Source organism: Conger conger, chromosome 16 (assembly GCF_963514075.1).
Source record: "Conger conger chromosome 16, fConCon1.1, whole genome shotgun sequence".
NCBI lineage: Eukaryota > Metazoa > Chordata > Actinopteri > Anguilliformes > Congridae > Conger > Conger conger.
This window is the reverse complement of record NC_083775.1, coordinates 7813747-7834143: the sequence shown is the minus strand read 5'-3', so window position 1 is coordinate 7834143 and position 20397 is coordinate 7813747. Positions and strand designations below refer to the sequence as shown.

The 20397-nt window shown below is 51.9% G+C and overlaps 1 pseudogene; it reads left to right on the top strand.

Annotated features, from left to right (window-relative positions):
• Positions 1 to 15495, top strand: part of LOC133114637 (protein TANC2-like) — a 144283-nt pseudogene extending 128788 nt beyond the window's left edge.
• Positions 15496 to 20397: the final 4902 nt, after the last annotated feature.

The following is a 20397-nucleotide window of genomic DNA, read 5'->3' as shown; positions in this document are numbered from 1 at the left end:
ACGTAATCAATCTGAGGAGAGGTTCTGATGTTGTTATTCGCGCTCTCCGTGCGAAGAAGGGTGCCAGACAGTGTCGAGGTGAGTCATTTTAACAGCCAGTACGCGGTGTAGGTGGCAGCCAATGGGCTTCTTCCAGCGAGTGCGTTTATGTAAGGAAGGAGTGGGCGGCCGCGGTTGCTCTCAGCCTCAGTTTCGGCGCTTTTCAAACGCTGCTTAAAACTGTGCTGCCGAGTGTAGAGGTGTTGATAGAGATGGATGGGACGTACTTTATCGAGCCCCAGTGGGGTGCGGTTTTGTCCTTGGGCTGTGCAGTGGAGTGCAGTGGAGTGCAGTGGAGTGCAGTGCCCGGGGACCAGCTCCAGCTCTTGGTCAAGGGCAACGGCTGGAGAGCACCTAGCCTGACGTGCGTGTCTTTTCATACGGCTCTTCGGTACGGTTTGGCTGTAGTGGTTTTAGCCCAGTAAAGCCTGCCTTCGGTTTATCAGTGACGGATCTTGCCCTGCCTCTTCTACTTCTCTCCTGCTTGTTCTCCCGACGAACAGGAAAGAGCCGTATCTCTCCTGCACGTCGTCCCAGCGGGGACCTCCTCTCTGATGCCGTAGGGTTTCCCCACAGAGCCCCGAAACCACACCTGTCTGTTTAAAATGTTCTCAAATCGGGCCTTTAACAGGACGGTACAGTTATTTAGCCGACGCTTTTATCCAGTGCGACTTACAGTTGATTCGACTAAGCAGGTTAGGGTTAGGGTGATAACAGCGCTCTCTCTCTCTCAGCGCTGACGGCGGGTGTGGTAGGGTGTGTTTGGGTTAGGGTGTGTGTTGGTGTGTGTTTGGGTTAGGGTGTGTGTTGGTGTGTGTTTGGGTTAGGGTGTGTGTTGGTGTGTGTTTGGGTTAGGGTGTGTGTTGGTGTGTGTTAGGGTTAGGGTGTGTGTGTGTGGTAACAGCTCTCTCTCTCAGCGCTGGTGGGGGTGGGGGGGTGTGTGTGTTAGGGTTAGGGTGTGTGCGTGTGGTAACTCTCTCTCTCTCTCTCTCTCTCTCAGCGCTGGCGGGGGTGGGGGGGGGTGTGTGTTAGGGTTAGGGTGTGCGTGTGGTAACTCTCTCTCTCTCTCTCTCAGCGCTGACAGCAGCAGCCGGGCGGGGGAAGCTGGAGGTGTGCAGGCTGCTGCTGGAGCAGGGAGCCGCCGTGGGGCAGCCCAACCGCCGCGGCATCGTCCCGCTGTTCAGCACCGTGCGGCAGGGCCACTGGCAGGTGGGGCTCCCCCCCTCCCCACTCTGCCTCCTATCTCTCCCTCTCCCTCCCTCCCTCTCTCATCCTCACTCCCTCTCATCAGCTCCCCACTCTGCCTCCTATCTCTCCCTCCTTCTCTGTCCCTCTCTCTCTCCTCCTCACTCCCTCTCATCAGCTCTCCACTCTGCCTCCTATCTCTCCCTCCTTCTCTATCCCTCTCTCTCCTCCTCACTCCCTCTCATCAGCTCTCCACTCTGCCTCCTATCTCTCCCTCCTTCTCTGTCCCTCTCTCTCCCCTCACTCCCTCTCATCAGCTCTCCATTCTGCCTCTTATCTCTCCCTCTTTCTCTCCCAGTCTCCCTCTCCTGCCCCCTCTCTGCCCCCTGCCTCCTCTTTTTCTCCCTCAATCTTTCCCTCTTTCTCTCCCTCCATCTTTCTCTATTCCCCTCTCTCTCTCTCTCTCCAGTTCAAAATGCTAAATTATATTTCCAAAGAGTACACACAGCAAGAGGAATAGGAATTGGAACACAAACAGCATTGTGGTAACGAGAACGATCTCTCTCCCTGTCTCCCTGTCCTCCCTCTCCCCCTCCCTCTCCCTCTCCCTCCCTCTCTCTCTCTCTCTCTCTCTCTCTCTCCCTCTCCCTCTCTCCCCCTCCTTCTCTCCCCTCCCTCCCTCCCTCTCTCTCCCTCCCTCTTTCTCTCTCCCTCCCTCTCTCCCTCTCTCCCTCTCCCTCCCTCTCTCTCTCTCTCCCTCCCTCTCCCTCCCTCCCTCCCTCCCTCCCTCTCTCTCCCTCTCCCTCTCTCCCCCTCCCTCTTTCTCTCTCCCTCCCTCTCTCCCTCTCTCCCTCCCTCTTTCTCTCTCCCTCTCTCCCTCTTTCTCTCTCCCTCCCTCTCTCCCTCTCTCCCTCCCTCTTTCTCTCTCCCTCCCTCTCTCCCTCTCTCCCTCTCTCCCTCCCCTCCCTCTCCCTCTCCCTCCCTCCCTCTCTCTCCCCCTCCCCCTCCCTCCCTCTCCCTCCCTCCCTCTCTCTCTCTCTCTCTCAGATTGTGGACCTGTTGCTGACTCACGGGGCGGATGTGAACATGGCGGATAAGCAGGGTCGCACCCCGCTCATGATGGCGGCGTCAGAGGGGCACCTGGGCACGGCCGAGTTCCTACTGGCGCAAGGTGAGGCCTGGTGCATTCTGGGACAGGACAGGTGCATTCTGGGACAGAACCGGTGCATTCTGGGACAGGACAGGTGCACCCTGTGACAGAACAGGTGCAGTGAGGGACAGAACGGGTGCAGTGTGGGGGACAGAACAGATGCATTCTGGGACTAGAACAGGCCCCTCAGGGTTTTCTGCCTCTCTCAACACGACACACTGCCTTTTATTTCTTTTTAGTTAAAACGGCTATTCACGGTGTATAGAAACAGCTGCTTGAGGTTTACACAGAACTGCACCATTTCGCCTCAAATGTCTGAGATTCAGCGGAGCTCACAGAAATGCGTAGTGCGACCCCCTGACCCCTGACCCCTGACCCCCGGCAGGCGCGTCCCTGTCTCTGATGGATAAGGAGGGGCTGACGGCCCTGAGCTGGGCGTGTCTGAAGGGTCACCTCCCGGTGGTGCGCTGTCTGGTGGAGCGCGGAGCCGCCACCGACCACGCCGACAAGAACGGGCGGACGCCGCTGGACCTGGCCGCCTTCTACGGAGACGCCGAGGTGGTGAGTCACAGCCCGCCGCACACGGCCAGAGCCTCACCTCTATCGCAGACGGTGAGTTCACCGAGTGCACGCCTGAATCAACCTCACGCCGTCAGAGCCTCACCTGTATCGCAGTGAGTTCACCGAGCGCACGCCTGAATTAACCTCACACGGTCAGGGCTTCACCTGTATCGCAGCTTTTCTGCATCGGAGGTGGTGTGTTCACCGTGCGCACGCCTGAATCGACCTCACACGGTCAGAACCTCACCTGTATCGCAGACGGTGAGTTCACCGAGCGCACGCCTGAATTAACCTCACACGGTCAGGGCTTCACCTGTATCAAAGCTTTTCTGCATCAGAGGTGGTGAGTTCACAGTCTACCTCACACGGTCAGAGCCTCACCTGTATCGCAGCTTTTCTGCATCGGAGACGGTGAGTGAGAAATTGTACTTACCTCTAGGGTCTTTCAGCGAACTTATCCCTGGTTATGGGTATGCACTTTGTTGTACGTCGCTCTGGATAAGAGCGTCTGCCAAATGCCAATAATGTAATGTAATGTAATGTGAGTTCACCAAGCGCACGCCTGAATTAACCTCACACGGTCAGAGCTTCACCTGTATCGCAGCTTTTCTGCATCGGAGGTGGTGAGTTCACCGAGCGCACGCCTGAATTAACCTCACACCGTCAGGGCTTCACCTGTATCAAGGCTTTTCTGCTTGGGATGCAGCACAAAGTGCTTCACAGAACAGTAAACGAGCAATGAACCAGTACTTCAGTGACAGTAAAACAATGGCAATTACTTACAGAATAAGATAAGGAAGTATGGTGATGGTGATCATTTTAATGTTTTCTCTGAAGGTGGTGATGGTGGTGATTTATCATAATTATTATTGTTATCCTTATTATTATTCTCATATATTTAATTTCATTCAGGTTTTTATAGTGCTTTACAGTGAAGGGGGGAAGCTTGGCAAGGCATGGCGGCCATTTTGTGTGAGAATGCTCAGAACCGCATTTTTTCCCACAAGGAAAGACGCTCCTGATTCTTTCATTTTTTCTGTTCCCTCTGCACCCCTCTGCCCCGTTATTCTTCATTTTATCAAACATGAGCACTCTCCTGGCGAGACCCGTAATGATGTGGCCCATAGGGGTTCATATACAACCCCCCCCGCCCAACATTCAACCGGGGGGTGGTCTGTTCCTCGTCATGGTGCCCTATGTACCGTGATCCCATCTCTACTGTGACCCTCTCTGCTCTCCTGTCTGAAAGCAGTGAGGAAGACACACGTGGAGGACTGTGTGCTCTCCTTCTGTTTAAAGCAGGCCCTTTTGCCCCTAAAGCCGCCCCTCTCTGCTCTCCTGTCTGAATGCAGTGAAGAAGACACACCTGGAGGACTCTGTGCTCTCCTTCTGTTTAAAGCAGGCCCTTTTCCCCCTAAAGCCTCCCCTCTCTGCTCCCCTGTCCGAATGCAGTGAAGAAGACACACCTGGAGGACTCTGTGCTCTCCTTCTGTTTAAAGCCAGGCCCTTTTCCCCCTAAAGCCTCCCCTCTCTGCTCTCCTGTCCGAATGCAGTGAAGAAGACACACGTGGAGGACTGTGTGCTCTCCTTCTGTTTAAAGCAGGCCCTTTTGCCCCTAAAGCCTCCCCTCTCTGCTCTCCTGTCTGAATGCAGTGAAGAAGACACATGTGGAGGACTGTGTGCTCTCCTTCTGTTTAAAGCCAGGCCCTTTTCCCCCTAAAGCCTCCCCTCTCTGCTCCCCTGTCCGAATGCAGTGAAGAAGACACACGTGGAGGACTGTGTGCTCTCCCTCTGTTTAAAGCAGGCCCTTTTCCCCCTGCAGGTGCAGTTCCTGGTGGACCACGGGGCGATGATCGAGCACGTGGACTACAGCGGAATGCGTCCGCTGGACCGGGCCGTGGGCTGCAGGAACACGTCCGTGGTGGTGGCCCTGCTGAAGAAGGGCGCCAAGATCGGTACGAGCCCCCCCTGCCATCGCCGTGGAAACGCATGCTCTCAGAACACACACGCGTACGCTCACGCACACACACTCGACTCACTCACACTCTCGCACGTGCTCACACACACACACACACACACATACACATCATGCACTGACACTCGCACAATGCATGCACTCTCTCATAAGCATAAACATGCTTGCACAATGAACACACGCTCATACACATACACAAACACACATGCACACACACACACCACGTGCACTCTGATAAACACACTCACACAATGCACAAACACACAATGCACACACACACACACACACACCCACACCCACACACACTCACATGCATGCTCACACAGATCCTCCCTTTGGTTTTCCAGAAGCCTCTTTGGGTATGGCTGCTGGATAAACCGCTGCATATGTAGCAGTTAAAACTCCCAGATGAAGCTTGAGGCTGGTTCTGATTGCAGTTGCACCACATTCTGCATGTTTACATGTGAAAGCAGAATGGCTGGTATTCACTTTATAAAACGTGAAACCCATAATGTGCGCATAAAGCAGGGTTTTCTTCAAGCTCTGATGGTGAAGTGGTGTGAGCTCTTAGACTGGCACCCGTTACATTGATATTTCTGGCTTTTAGCTGACACTCCTACCCAGAGCCACTTAGACTGCAGATGAACAAAAGGCTAGGATTGGAAGATAAATAGGTAGTTACATATATAGCTCTTTTGTCACAGGGGGAACTCGCCTCAACCACCACCGATGTGTAGCACCCACCTGGGTGATGCAACGGCAGCCATTTTGTGCCATGAATGGTCACCACACATTAGCTCAGGTGGAGAGGGAGAAAACAATGTTTTCAATTGAATCAGGGGATGATCAGGTGGCAGGCTGAAAGAGCCAGGGTTGGGAATTTAGCCAGGACACCGAGGAACCCCCTAGGAGTGTCTCGGGATCTTTAATGACCGCAGTGAGTGAGCTTCAGCATCTCATCCGAAAGACGGTAAAGATCCAGAACCCATAAGCTCGAGCCAACATGGACGCCACCTCCCCCTTTCCCCTCTCCGCTCCCTGGGAATCCCATTGGTCAGCCTCTCTGGGTGTTCCCCGCCCCCCTCCCCAATGCTCCGCCCCCGGTCTGTTGTGTGTTTTAACCCTCGAGGGTCCTGCCGGTCCCGGAGCGGTGGTTCTGGGATGCAGGCGAGCGTTCTTCTTCTTCTTCTGTTTGTTTTTTGCTGAAGTGCTTTACCCCGCTTCTCACGGCTGCTTCTTTCTTTTTCTCATTCCACCTCTCCACCTCTCCTCCGCTCACCGTCTCTCTCTCTCTCTCTCTCTCGCACACTCACCTGTGTCCTTTGGCTGTCCTCCCCATGCCGCTCTGCCACTAACTCCTCCCACACATACCCGCGTCACTCACGGCCCCCTCTCCCTGGCCACGCCCTTGTCTCTGGTACCAGGATGTCAGACCCTCCCCAGTCGCCCCCGAGGTAAAGCACAGCAGGCAACGCCTCTCCGCGACGGCCATCTTGGCTTCTTCCTGTCCTTGTGTGTTTATTTAGGCTCAGCAAGTCAGGCAGGCTTTACACACGCAGAGGGACGCACACGGACGCACACACTCACATCAACGCACACGCATATACAAGCACACACATGTACATAAACACACACACATACACAAGCACACACATGTACATAAACGCACACACATACACACGCACACACATGTACACGCGCAGACACAAGCACACGCACACACTCACATACATACTCACACACAAATACACACGCACACACTCACATACACACGCACACACACATAAACACACACACGCACACACACATGCACACTCACACAAACACACACACACTCTCACACGCTCACACAAACACACACACGCACACACTCTCTCACACATGCATACACTCTCTGTTACACACACACGCACACTCTCTCTCACATTCTCACAAACACACACACGCAAAATCCACTGTTCCAAAAGAACATTTTCCAGCGCAGTACACTACAAATGCAATATGAAATCAGAACTATGGCATGCATAATGAAGTTTTAAAAAGTGGCCATAGATTACCAGTGACATACGATATTAACAGAATATCTTGTGAAATTAGCCCAAAGTTTTCTTTATTATGGCCAGAATTCTTCCATCATCAGCTCTGGAGGTCTTCCTTGGCCTGCCAGTCCTTTTGCGATTAGCAAGCTCAATAGTGCTATCTTTCTTCTTAATTATGTTCCAATTGACATTTGATTTTGGTAAGGTTTGGCCAATGTCTCTAATTGTTTTATTTTTGTTTCTCAGTTTCTTGTTTCAATGGCTTCTTTGACTTTCATTGGCACAACTTTAACAGCAATAATAGTTTCCAAAGGTGATCGAAAGACTAGAGAAAACACTAGGCGCTGAGAGCCCTCTTATACCTGCATTACAAAGACCTGGGACACCATGTGTCCCAAACATTATGGCACCACAATGTATGTATAAACCCTGCTGTAATTTCTACATGGTGAAGCCAAAATGTATAAAAATACCCTTTAATGCAACCTGTGCACTTTAGCCACATGTTAATTGTGTGATTCCAAATCTAAAATTGTGGAAAATCAGAGGCCAATCATGACATGATCTTTTGTCCTAAACGTTACGGAGGGCACTGTATATGCCTGCTTCTCTATGCTGTTTTTTTTCCGCATTGCTGTATTAGTCTATGCGTCTATTTAGTTGCCTTTTCCCTTTCTCTCCTTCTCTCTCTCATGTACTTTTTTCCCATCATGCATTCTGTTCGCTGCAGGTCCGGCGACATGGGCAATGGCCACCTCGAAACCTGACATCATGATTATCCTCCTGAGCAAGCTGATCGAGGAAGGGGACAGCTTCTATAAGGTAGGCTCCGTCCCTGAATTCTGCACACACAGACGCACACAGACACGCACACACACACATTTTGTAAGCCCACATTCTTTCTGGAATTTTTCTAGAAGCCAGTGTTCTAGAGCTCCATTGCCAGTTGTGATTGTGACGTCAGCGTTAGAATGTTCAGTTCAGAGCATTCTAATCGCGTGTTTTTGTGATCTTACGCCTTGAAGGATTATTAAATCTGTATTTTCCAGGATGGGAAAGGCTGGGGCAAGCTCTTCCTCTCAATATGAGAACCAATTTATTTTCCCAGCTGAAATCCGTACACTGTCTTCTGGCAAAAAATGAATCGTTGACCCTTGTTCCAAGTTTATGCATGAAGATCCTTTCAATGAACAGTCCTGCTTCAATCAGCCCATTCCAGTTCATTTTAAGAGCTCTGCTTTGCTTTTAATATTCTCTCAATGCCCTGCTCAGTCTATTTAAATGTCTGAGGAAGCTGAAGGAGGGTATGTTTTGCTTGAGGAAATGATGAGATTCAGTTCAGTGCCCCAGTTTAAACCCAAAAGGTCATCACATACAGCACACTTGTGCATTGTCCCGAAGCCACAAGTGTGCGACTTTGACCGTCCAGAAGCGCCGCGTTAAGGCAGTCTTCACCAGAGTTAATGGACCACCAACATCGATGCTTTTTAAAATATTAGCTTAGCACTGGAGAGTTTTTTGCAGACGGGTTACATTCCATTAAGGGTGCAGTCGCCCGCATCTGGCGGGTCACACCCTCAATTCCCAAACACCAGTTGGCCGATCGGAATTGCGATAAAGAAATCCCAATTTAAGAAAAACTGTGGACGCAACAGCCGAATCATTTGGCAGCTATGTAAGACAGCCGGTGCCCTGGAGACCAGGGGGGGGGGGGCGGTAGGGGGGGGGTAGGAGAGGCAGCTGGCGGGATGGACCCCCGGGGATGGAGAGTGTTTTCATGCTGTCAGCATTAATGAGCTCATAAAGAGCAGGCGGCGGGAAAATAAATAAATAAAAGCGTGTTTTGAGCATCTGGAGGGCAACAGGAAGATTAAAAAATAAAAGCGTGGTTTGAGCATCAGGACGGCAACAGGAAAATTAAAAGCCTGTTTTGAGCATCTGGAGGGCAACAGGAAAATAAAAAAATAGAAGCTTGGTTTCAGCATCAGGACGGCAACAGGAAAATTAAAAATTAAAAGCGTGGTTTCAGCATCAGGACGGCAACAGGAATATAAAAGCGTGTTTTGAGCATCTGGAGGGCAACAGGAAAATTAAAAAATAAAAGCGTGGTTTGAGCATCAGGACGGCAACAGGAATATAAAAGCGTGTTTTGAGCATCTGGAGGGCAACAGGAAAATTTTAAAATAAAAGCGTGGTTTGACCATCAGGACGGCAACAGGAAAATTAAAAGTGTGTTTTGAGCATCTGGAGGGCAACAGGAAAATAAAAAAATAGAAGCTTGGTTTCAGCATCAGGACGGCAACAGGAAAATAAAAAATTAAAAGCGTGGTTTCAGCATCAGGACGGCAATAGGAAAATTAAAAGCGTGTTTTGAACATCTGGGGGGCAACAGGAAAATTAAAAATTAAAAGCGTGATTTCAGCATCAGGACAGCAACAGGAATATAAAAGTGTGTTTTGAGTATCTGGAGGGCAACAGGAAAAAACAAAAAATAAAAGCATGGTTTGAGTGTCAAGATGGCAGTTGCGAAAATGTTTTAAATGAAAGCGTGGCTTGAGTATCTCAGCTCTGTCCCGTACTCGTAATATTCCTCAGGCGTCCCGGGGAATACTATACCAAACCCCGTAGGAAAGGCAGGCAGCGGTTCTGAGGCCGCGTGTGCCACGCCCGAACGCCTCTCTGGTGTGAGCCACGCCCGAACGCCTCTCTGGTGTGTTCCGCAGAAGGGGAAGGTGAAGGAGGCGGCCCAGCGCTACCAGTATGCGCTGAAGAAGTTCCCGCGGGAGGGCTTCAGCGAGGACCTCAAGACCTTCAGAGAGCTCAAAGTGTCACTGCTGCTCAACCTGTCCCGCTGCAGGAGGAAAATGAATGTGAGTCACGCACACACACACTCGCACACACACACACACATACGCACAAACACACACACTTACGCACACTCGCTCTCTCTCACACACATACACACATGCGCACTCACACACACATACTCACAAACACACACACTTACGCACACTCGCTCTCACGCACACACACACACATACGCATACGCACGCACCCGCACACTCGTTCTCACACGCACACATACACCAACACGCACACACACACACACACACTCACTTTGGATAGAATGGATGAAGAGACAGATACACACACAGTTTGGATAGAAAGAATGAACAGATAGGTTGACAGACGGACACTCAGACAGATGGATCCATTCATACTCCCTCTGTTATCTGTCACGTAATGGATATTTGTGTGGCTTTACTGTGATCTAATGTGCTGGTGTACCAGGGTTGGTGTATTCAGCCCATTAGATCATGTAGCCATGGTAACTGGTGTGAACAAACACCTGCTCACACCAGCTCTCCACACACAGCCCGTCCGCACCAAGAACTATAACTATGACTTTATCATTCAACTGAACTCAAGTGGATGGTGCAGTCCGCACCACAACTATTAGGACAACAACAGTGACGAACGATATCGTTGGGATCACTTTCAGAGCGATTTCTTTTCCAGCTGCATGAACAATAGAAACACTGACAACCAATCAAAATCCATCCCAATTTTAAAGGTTCATGTTCAAAATAGCTATTTACAGAACGTTATCTTTCACATGTGTGTCATTTATAGTTATAGTTCTTGGTGTGGACAGCTGAACACTGCAAACGGCTGGAAAGTAGGGACCTGGTCAGATACTTAACATTTGTGTCTACGAAGTGTGAATCTATATTGAACGGCCCGAAAATAAAACTACACTAAAAATCGACCGGGGCTAAATCCCTGTTCAGGGCCCTGTTTCACGAAGCAGGATTACGCAGTTAGCTGGATAAGTGCACTGAGCAGAACCCAGAATCCTCTCAAATGTAGAACATGGACAGAAGCTTAAAAAAGCTCTTCTGGGTTTTACTCCAGCTAACTCAGTAATGCTGTTTCATGAAATAGCCCCCAGTAAGAGGCCAGATAACATGCTGTGGATGTGTATCGTAACCGTGTGTCTGTATATGTATATGAATGTGTTCCTACGCAGGGGTGACGTTAGCATTTAATTTGTGTAAAGAGGAAGAGACTGGTTTTTAAGGCAGGGGTTCCCAAACAGAGTCAGGTCAAGCTGTAGAGAGACGATACGTTTTATACCTTTGAATTTCAATTGCATACATATAAACACACGTGCGGCTAAGTTGACCTCTGTGAATGCGCTGTCCTAGGTAATATTGCACATCCAGGTGTTTTGGCACAAGTTAAAGAAATTTCAATTCTATATTTTGAAAAGATGGCAAGCTGTGTTTTGCTAAGCGAAGGGTCACAGACAGTGTTTTTGAGGTGAAGTGGGTGACGGGCTCTGAAAGCTTGGGAACCCCTGATTTTAAATCACCATAGAGACTGAAACCTGTTTTTTAAAGTACCATAGAGATTAAGCTTGTTTTTTAAGCACTGTGGAGTCTGAAGCCTGTTTTTAAAGTACCAACGAGACTGCGCCTTGTTTTTAAAGCCCCAGAGACTCTGAACCTTGTTTTTAAAGCACCATACAGTCTGAACATTGTTTTTAAAGCACCATACAGTCTGAAGCTTGTTTTTGAAGCACCATAGAGACTGAACCCAGTTTTTAAAGCACCATAGAGACTGAAACAAATTGCTGCCATTCCAGAACTCCCCCATTCCCGCATCTCATTCCTTTTCCCGTTTGGTTTGGTTCCTTTGTTGGCGCTCATGATTTTGGGGGGATTTGGCGGGAGGGTCAGCTGAGGAGAACGCAGGGTCAGCGAGCGTCCAGGCAGGCCGGGACGGGGGGGGGTGGCGCCTCCATAGACAGCCAATCGGGGACTTTTCCGATTAGAGATGACGCGGTCAAAGCTAAGCCATTAAACTTGCTGTGGCCGCAGTTTTCAGTCAGTCTGCAGACGTAATCAGTCAGTCTGCAGACGTAATCAGTCAGTCTGCAGACATAACCAATCAGTCAGTCTGCAGACATAACCAATCAGTCAGTCTGCAGACAATCAATCAGTCAGTCTGCAGACATAATCAATCAGTCAGTCTGCAGACACAACCAGTCAGTCAGTCTGCAGACATAATCAATCAATCAGTCTACAGACATAAGCAGCCAGTCTGCAAACTTAATCAGCCAGTCTGCAAACATAATCAGCCAGTCTGCAAACATAATCAGCCAGTCTGCAGACATAATCAATCAGTCTGCAGACATAATCAATCAATCAGTCTGCAGACATAATCAATCAATCAGTCTGCAGACATCAGTAATCATGACAGGTAAACCAAGGGCCGAGGGAGAGACGGCGTACGGACGTGTGTGTGTGTGTGTGTGTGTGTGTGTGTGTTTTTGTGTTTGTGCGCGTTTGTCCGTGCGCGCGTATGTGCGGGAGCGGTTGGGCTGTGTGTGTAAATTTGGGGGTTCTTCTCCGGGAGTGTGGGGGGAGTGTGCGGGGACCTCTTGCCTGCCCTGGTGAATGACTGTTGGCCCTGTTGTTGCTTGCAGGACTTTGGAATGGCTGAGGAGTTTGCCACCAAGGCTCTAGAGTTGAAACCAAAATCATACGAGGCGTTTTACACCCGAGCACGAGCCAAGCGCAGCAGCAGGTAACCCGACAGGGAGGGACAGTCAGACAGACAGACAGACAGACAGACAGACAGACAGACAGACAGACAGACAGACAGACAGACAGACAGGGAGCCCCTCCGGCCGCTGTGTCCACTGCAGCTCCACCCAAACCCTGCCCTTTGACCCCCGCCCCAGGCACACCGCATCACCCCCCAAGTAAAACCTCACACTGTCCACAGGTTTTGATCGATAAACTGTTAACTTTTTCAAATTTAGGAAATACGTAATGTGTCTTCCGCCATTCTTTAGCAAACATTTAAACCCCCTCCCCCCTCCCCCCTCCCCCCAAAATGGCGTCATGAGCCCCCAGAACGTTGAGCACCCCGCCTTGGCACTCCGGGCGGGGTTCACTCCCCATTTTTTCCCAGATTCGGCCATTTTGTGTCGCTGAGGAAAGAGCTTATGTCATTTCCTTTCTTACACTCCTGTGTTGAGTCATACCTGACATGTTTTGTTTGATTTCACATTCTGGGTCTTTTTTTTGTCTTTTGGGTGACCGCTCTTAGTACAGCAGTAGACTCTTAATAGTTTGTGTTTCATACAAAAAACATTACTGATTTGTACCCAGAAGATATTACTAATTATTTTTTTATTAGTACATGTACACTGTGCAGGATTGTTATCTGATAACAAGTGGTGTCTTTGTGCTAAAGTACTCTCTTTCCCTCTCTCCTCCTCTCTTTTTTCTCTCTCTCTCTCTCCGTGTTTCTCCTGATTGTTGTGTATGTTCATCTTGATAAATCATCTCTGATGTCATGGTGTTCTGTCGTCTTCTGCTCGCCCTCCCTCCCTCTCTTTCTCTCTCTCCCTCTCTTTCACTGGCCCTTTTCACCTTAAATCGTTCCTATCATCCCCCTGCTCCATCCATCCTGTGTCTCCCTCCCTCTCTCTGTTACCCCTCCTTCTTTCACTCCCTCTCTCTCCACCTCTCTCCTACTCTTTCCTCCTCTTACCCCCTTCACCCTCTCTCTCCCTCCCTCCCCCTTCTCTCCCCCCTCTCTCTCCCCTCTCTCCCCCCCTCCCCCTCTCTCTCCCTCCCTCCCCTCCCTCCCCTCCCTCCCCCCTCTCTCTCCCTCTCTCCCCTCCCTCCCCCCCCCTCCCTCCCTCTCTCAGGCAGTTCCCCGCGGCGCTGGAGGGACCTGAGTGAGGCGCTGTCGTTGTGTCCCCAGCAGCCGTGAGATCCAGAGGCTGCTGGTGCGGGTGGAGGAGGAGTGCCGCCAGGTCTCCCAGCAACAGGACCTGGAGCCGCCGCCCCCGCCCGCGGCCGCCCCGCCGCCCCCCGCCCCGCCCCCCGCCCCCCGAGCCACGGCTGGACGACATGGAGCCGGTGCAGGACCTGTTCGAGGAGGAGGACTACCTGGAGCGGGACCCCCTGGGCCCGCCCTCCCCGGGGCCCCGCGACTCCGCCTACCTCTCCGGTGGGGGCCAGGCCTTCGACTTCCGCCCCAGCCCCCCCTCCACCTCGCCCCGCCCCCTCCAGCAGGGCTACCAGCCCCCCTCCCCGACCCTGTCGCCCACCCACCACAACTCCCACTACCGCGGCTCGCCCCCCCACTCCCCCCCGGGACACCAGGCCTCCTACCGCTACAGCCCCCCTCCCGCGGAGTACGGGAGCCCCCCGCCCTCCCCGCTGCGGCGGGCCCCGCAGTACTGGGCCGGGGCCCCCGCCCCCCCGGCCGACGGCATGGGCCTGTACCGGGCCCAGCCGGGCTCTCCCGTGCGCTACCCGCCGGAGCCCCTGCCCTCCCGGCCCGGCCCAAATCCCCGCTGTCCAAGCTGAGCAGCCAGCGCTCCTTCCAGCTGAGCCCCCAGCCGGGCCCCGTGCCCGTGCCCCTCCCCGCCCGGCCCCAGGCCTCCCAGGCCCACATCGTGCGCACGGGGCAGGCGGCCCTGGGCAGCTCCGCGTACGGCCAGATCTCCCAGTCCATGTGCGCCCGCTACCCCGGCGAGGAGGGGGCCCGGCTGGTGTACCAGCCCTCCCTGGACGGCCGGTCCCTGGCCCAGGTGCAGGCCAGCCTGAGCGCAGGGGCCCTGTTCCAGCCGGGGGGCCGGGGGGGCCCGGGCGCCGGGCCGGGGGTGGAGTCGGGCCTGGGGAGGGAGGACCTCCCGTCGCGGCCCTCCTCGGCCTACAGGGGCGGCCGCTACGGCCAGACGCCGCAGATCAGCCGCAGCCAGTCGGCCGCGTACTACCCCGTGTCCCGCGGCGAGCTGGAGAGGCAGCCCTGCCTGATGGGCTCCCCGGAGAACACGCACCACGCCGCCCGGCGGCCCGTCAGCGCCAGCCCCGCCGAGATGAAGCCCCACCACCCGCCCCGGCCGCTCATGCACTCCCAGAGCGTGGGGCTGCGCTTCTCGCCCTCCGCCAGCAGCCTGGCGCCGGGCTTCCGCGGCCTGGAGATCCTGCTCAACCCGGCGTACGAGAGCTACTGCGACGAGCTGTCGCCCGTGTCCCCGCCGCAGGCCGGGGCCGGGGGCTACGCGGGCGAGGCGTCCCGCTCCCGCACCACGCCCTTCATGGGCCGTGATCGACAAGACGGCGCGCACGCACACGCAGTACCTGCCGCCGCCCCGGCCGCCCCTGGGCCGTGTCCTCGCTCGACATGGCCGTCAGCCCCTCCTCCTCCGGCGGCGCGGGCCAGCACCAGCCGGGGGCGGGGCCCGGGCCCCTCCTACAGCCGCCCACGTCGCTCGGCAACATGGCCTACTACAACAAGACCAACAACGCCCAGAACGGCCACCTGCTGGAGGAGGACTACTACCTGCCCGCCGGCGAGATCCAGGCGCCCACGTACCCGGACGTGAAGGTGGCGCGGACGCTGCCCGTGGCGCAGGTGTACCAGGACAGCGTGTACCGCCAGCTCTCCCGCGAACCCCGCCAGGGCCCCACCTCGCCCATCAAACCAAGAGACCGTTCGTGGAGTCCAACGTGTAGAGGACGGACTCGCGGGGGGGGGAGGGAGGGAGGGAGGGAGACAGGGAGGGAGGGAGGGAGGGGGGGATCAGATCGGGGGAACGTCGCGCGCGGCTCTCGATTTGAAGCGCCTGAACGCGGCCGGACGACCGCTCCGTGGGCTGAGACTCGACACTCGACCCAAAGAAACCCGGCGGGTCTGAAACCGCCGAGACCGGGTTCCGTTTCACGGAGGCCGCTAAGGACTGTAAATACTCGCCCTCACGCCCGGCATGAGGAATGTGTCAGGCGTCAGTGTGCTTTTCATTGATTCGGGGGGGGGGGGAGGGGGGGGGATGCTGTACTTAAAAGGTTTGGAATCGGCAATCTTTTCTTTTCTTTTTTAATTATTGCTGCTTCCCTTACCGCTGCTAACAGCAGGCTAGCTTGATAAGGCAGGCTAGTGCTTGCTAACGGCAGGTTAGCGCTGGCTAATGGCAGGCTAGCGCTGGCTAACGGCAGGTTAGCGCTTGCTAACGGCAGGTTAGCGCTTGCTAAAGGCAGGTTAGCGCTGACTAATGGCTTGTACAGTCTGCACACAAATGGCTGCCCTCACGCGTACGTTTCTGTAGCAACCGTGAAGTCGGCAATAAGCACAGAGCTCGAAGCCCGTGGAATTCCCACTGGCCTGGGTTTCCAGAAGCTGGCGGAAGCATCCAACCCCGCCCCCCTCCTACCCCCCTGTGTACGAGTCCCCAAAGGGGAGCCACAGCCTGGGGGAGACTAACTGACATCCATTATCGGTCTTAAAAACGAAAAATACAAACAAAAAACTAAGGAAATGTGATTGCTATGTTCTGTACTGTAAATGTAACAATAAAGATAACTCAAGACAAGCTTGTATTTAGAAAAGAAAAAAAAATATCATTTTAAGTTATAAATATATATATGCATATATTGTTTGACTGTATTTTTTGTATTTTCATTTGGGTTTTTTTTTTTTTTTGCTATTGACTTTATTTTATGGTTGGAAGATGCATGCAGCTGACCTTGAAATGTTTCCTTGGGGGGGGCATTTACAAATTTCACATTACTTGAATACTATGATCAGGTTTCACCGTTAAAACATACAGCATTGTACCTTCATTCATTTTAGTTGCTGTTTTTGATGGACTACAGGTTAACGCGCTCCAAACAGCATACAGTGGTTCCGTGTTTCTCTCGGCCTTTTGCCTCTGCGGCAAGAATGCCACCTGCCGGGAAAAAACACTTGCGAGGTTCCGACAGCAGGGGGCGGCCACGTTGCATCTCGGGGTGACTCGCCACAAACAGAGACGCACTTCCCTGTGTTTAGTGGATAGCCGGCGATCGTCAGTTTTTTCAGTCTGGTAGCATCTGTCCCTGGATGCTGAAGGTCACAGGCTATATCAAGCACTGTGCCCCCCCCTTCCCCGCCCGCGTCCCCCCAATCAGATCGTCAGGACTTGCAAATGTGCAAATGGAGGGTGTGTACGTGCTTTGATGTGCCAACTGCAGGGTTGCTATGGCGCTGTGTCGTGCACACCGCAGTCATACTCCCCCATGAGGTCATCAGTGTGACGTGACGACTTCCAGAACACGGCCCCGGTGTGAGTCGCCTTCCTCCCCCACCCCCCCCCCACCCCCCGGCTGACACCGCACGCACGAGGATGCAGTAACTCTCGCTTCCCGACTCTCGATTCAGGCGCTACGTGGCTCGCGTGTCAGATCTGGCCTTTTGCGGTTTATCCAGATGTCTCAAGTACCAAAGTTTGCAGATGCCCCCCACCCCCCACCCCCACCCGCACTTAAAGAAGTGGAGACGGTCACGTACGTGTGAAGATGCTTCCTGTAGCATTGAAAGATCACGAACAACAGGAAGGCAAACTATTCCTACTGAGGAATGACATCCTGTGAGTTTTTACAGTCATTGTTTCTTTTTAATATTCATGGTTGCTGCAGTAAAATACAGCGAATTTCTAATAAGGGTGCACTTTATGGTCCTTCAGTCTTTTTAACATGAGTATTGATTATTTTTATTGTTTTGTTTTGGGGTTTTTTTTTTTTTTTTTTGGGGGGGGGGGGGTTCTGTAACTAATAATGATACTGGAAAATTGTGAGTAGTTGAAAACAGCAGTTCATGTCTTGAAGCTTTTATTTTCCAGGTAAATAAATGAATAATAATATTAATTTAAAGAAGCATACGAATTTAAACATATGAAGATACGTTGCCTTTCAAGCACAGACTCTTGTCAGCTGTAAATACTGGCCAGCAGGCTCTCTCTCATGCCTAGCTTCTCTACGTTCTCCTTCTGTGGTAGTCTTCTTATGTAAGCTACCTGAATCTGCAAAGACACGGCATTTTGGGAAATGTAGTTTATTACTCTATTTATAGATCAAGAACTACAAACCCCAATGAGTTTTTAAAGCGTTGAATGGCCAGTCAGGTGTGCCCTATGACTCGTCCCTCTTCCCGTGTTAAAGCTACAGAGTGATGCGCGAACGGGAGGGATCCCACAATGCACCCCTTCTGTCATTTTTGAAGCTTCGGTAATCTACACGCAATCCTATTGTGGGGTTCCAGGCATTGTGGCCACACTGTGAGGCTATAAGACGTGGGTATCAGCCTTGCTCTGCTGGGAAGGGTAGTCTAAATTTTGTTTCAGTGCGATCGATATTGAGGCCCCTTGCTTCAGGAGGTAGGACCTGGATACCTGTCACCATGACGATATACCGTGACAGAAGAACCGGCCATTGGGCATTGGGCGTCCCTCGCTAAACAGAGGCTTTGAACCCAACACCACCCCCCCCCCCCCCCCCCATTTAGAGCTGCTGTACTGTACAGTGAACTATGAATAATTATAGTAATAAAAAGTAAAGATAGTATTTTCAAGATGGGATTTTTTTAAAAATGAAGATTTTGATTGTAAATTACTGGCTGTACATACTTGGATGCATGCTTCTGTCCTTCTGCAGGGACTGTGGCGCGCCGGCGTCTGGCTTTCTGGGAACCGGTTTGTACTAGAGCGAGGGGATGGGGGGGGGGGGGGGGGAGAGAGCGGTCTACGCTTCGTATTTCCATCTGCTCCAGCTTAACCATTCAAACTTTAAAAAGGTCAAAGGTTACTGCTTTTATATCATTTGGGTTCCTCTTTTACTTTTTTTTCTTCCAGTGTGTTTGCTCGTGCAGCAGAGTCTGTTCGTTCACGTGAGCTGTTGGATTGCTGTGATTAAATTAAATTTAAAAAATTAAAATAAAATAAAAAAAACCACAAAAAAAAAAAAAGAACAACGACAATGACAAGAAATGTAAAGAATGCGTTTTTATCTTATGGAAAGATTGTAAACTGGTACAATCAACTGTATGTATGAAAGAATAATGTACTTATTTATAAATGGTTACCACTTCAAACAAAATAAGCAAAAAAAAAAAAAAAAAAACCTGTTGGGTCTTTACTGTTTTTGTCTTTGTGTCTCAAGGATGCCAGCTTCTCGGAAAGTTTCAGAGATCACATCATACTCTTCTAGTATCACGGTGGTCTGGTTTCATTAGCATTAGCATGTCCTGACTAACCAATAAGTGCTAATAGTACACGTACTACACGTCAGAACCCCGACGCATTTTATTGCACTCACGCGGAGTCAAGGGACCACGGCTGACTGAATCCAGGAGCTCTTTCCAATCACTTATTCTTGCCTCCCTGCATCCTTCCCTTGTGTCCTTTCCTGGCTCCTTCCCTCCACCCAGTGGAGGATGCAAGGAAAGGATGTTAGGACGGAGGAATCGAGAAAATGTGTAGCCTAGTGGCTACATTATTGCCATTTGGCAGACGCTCTTATCCAGAGCGATGTACGGTTGATTAGACTAAGCAGGAGACAATCCTCCCCTGGAGCAATGCAGGGTTAAGGGCCTTGCTCAAGGGCCCAACGGCTGTGCGGACCTTATTGTGGCTACACCGGGATTAGAACCACCAACCTTGCGTGTCCCAGTCCTTTACCTTAACCACTACGCTACCGTCCCGCCAGGCTAAGGTACATGACAGGGGGCCCAGAAGGTTGGTGGCCCGGGTGTAGCCCCAATAAGGTCTGTGCAACTGTTGGGCCCTTGAGCCAAGGCCCTTAATCCCACATTTCTCCGGCGTGGATTGTCCCCTGCTTAGTCTAAATAAACGTATTCGCTTTGGATAAACGAGTCGGCTAAAGTAATGGAATGGACTTGCTCTTTCAAACCTCCGTTTGAGGCCACGTCAGTTACAGACGTGTCAGGTGGGGAGAGGTGGATCCACAGGTCAGTTACAGACGTGTCAGGTGGGGAGAGGTGGATCCACAGGTCAGTTACAGACGTGTCAGGTGGGGAGAGGTGGATCCACAGGTCGTTCGTTTATTTGTCACACGTTCCGGAAAAGTACTTCTGCAAAGGATGTGCTTGCGTTTCCTTGGCCCGAGAATCCTTAGGGATCTTCCTAGCTCCTAGCTCCTGGCTCCTTCAGGGGGCCTTTAACGGCTTGGAATGTCCTTAAAGGCAGAAGCTCCCTGCTCAGGAGAAGAAATAAACCAGTAGAATCTCCCAAAATATAAGCAGTCGTACTGTGTAGTGGGACCCAGCAATCATTGCCCACCAGCTGTCAAACGAAACTGCATTTCATTAGCTAGCTAATAATGTGGAGGCTATGTAATGTTACCCAAAGCTGGCTGGCCGCTTTTAATGGTTAGCTACCGAATAGTACAGCCAATCATCTTCTCCTGCCCCCCTCCGCCTTCTATTGGACCATAGAGCGTATGAGTTCAGTGTACTGGACACATGCTTTTCAGATACTATACAGAAATAAAAATAAAAACACACACAGGTTGTCAGTGTATCAGAGTAATGAATAGAGAAACGACGAAAGCCAGCACACCCTGCAGCTCTCCAGGACCAGGGTTGCC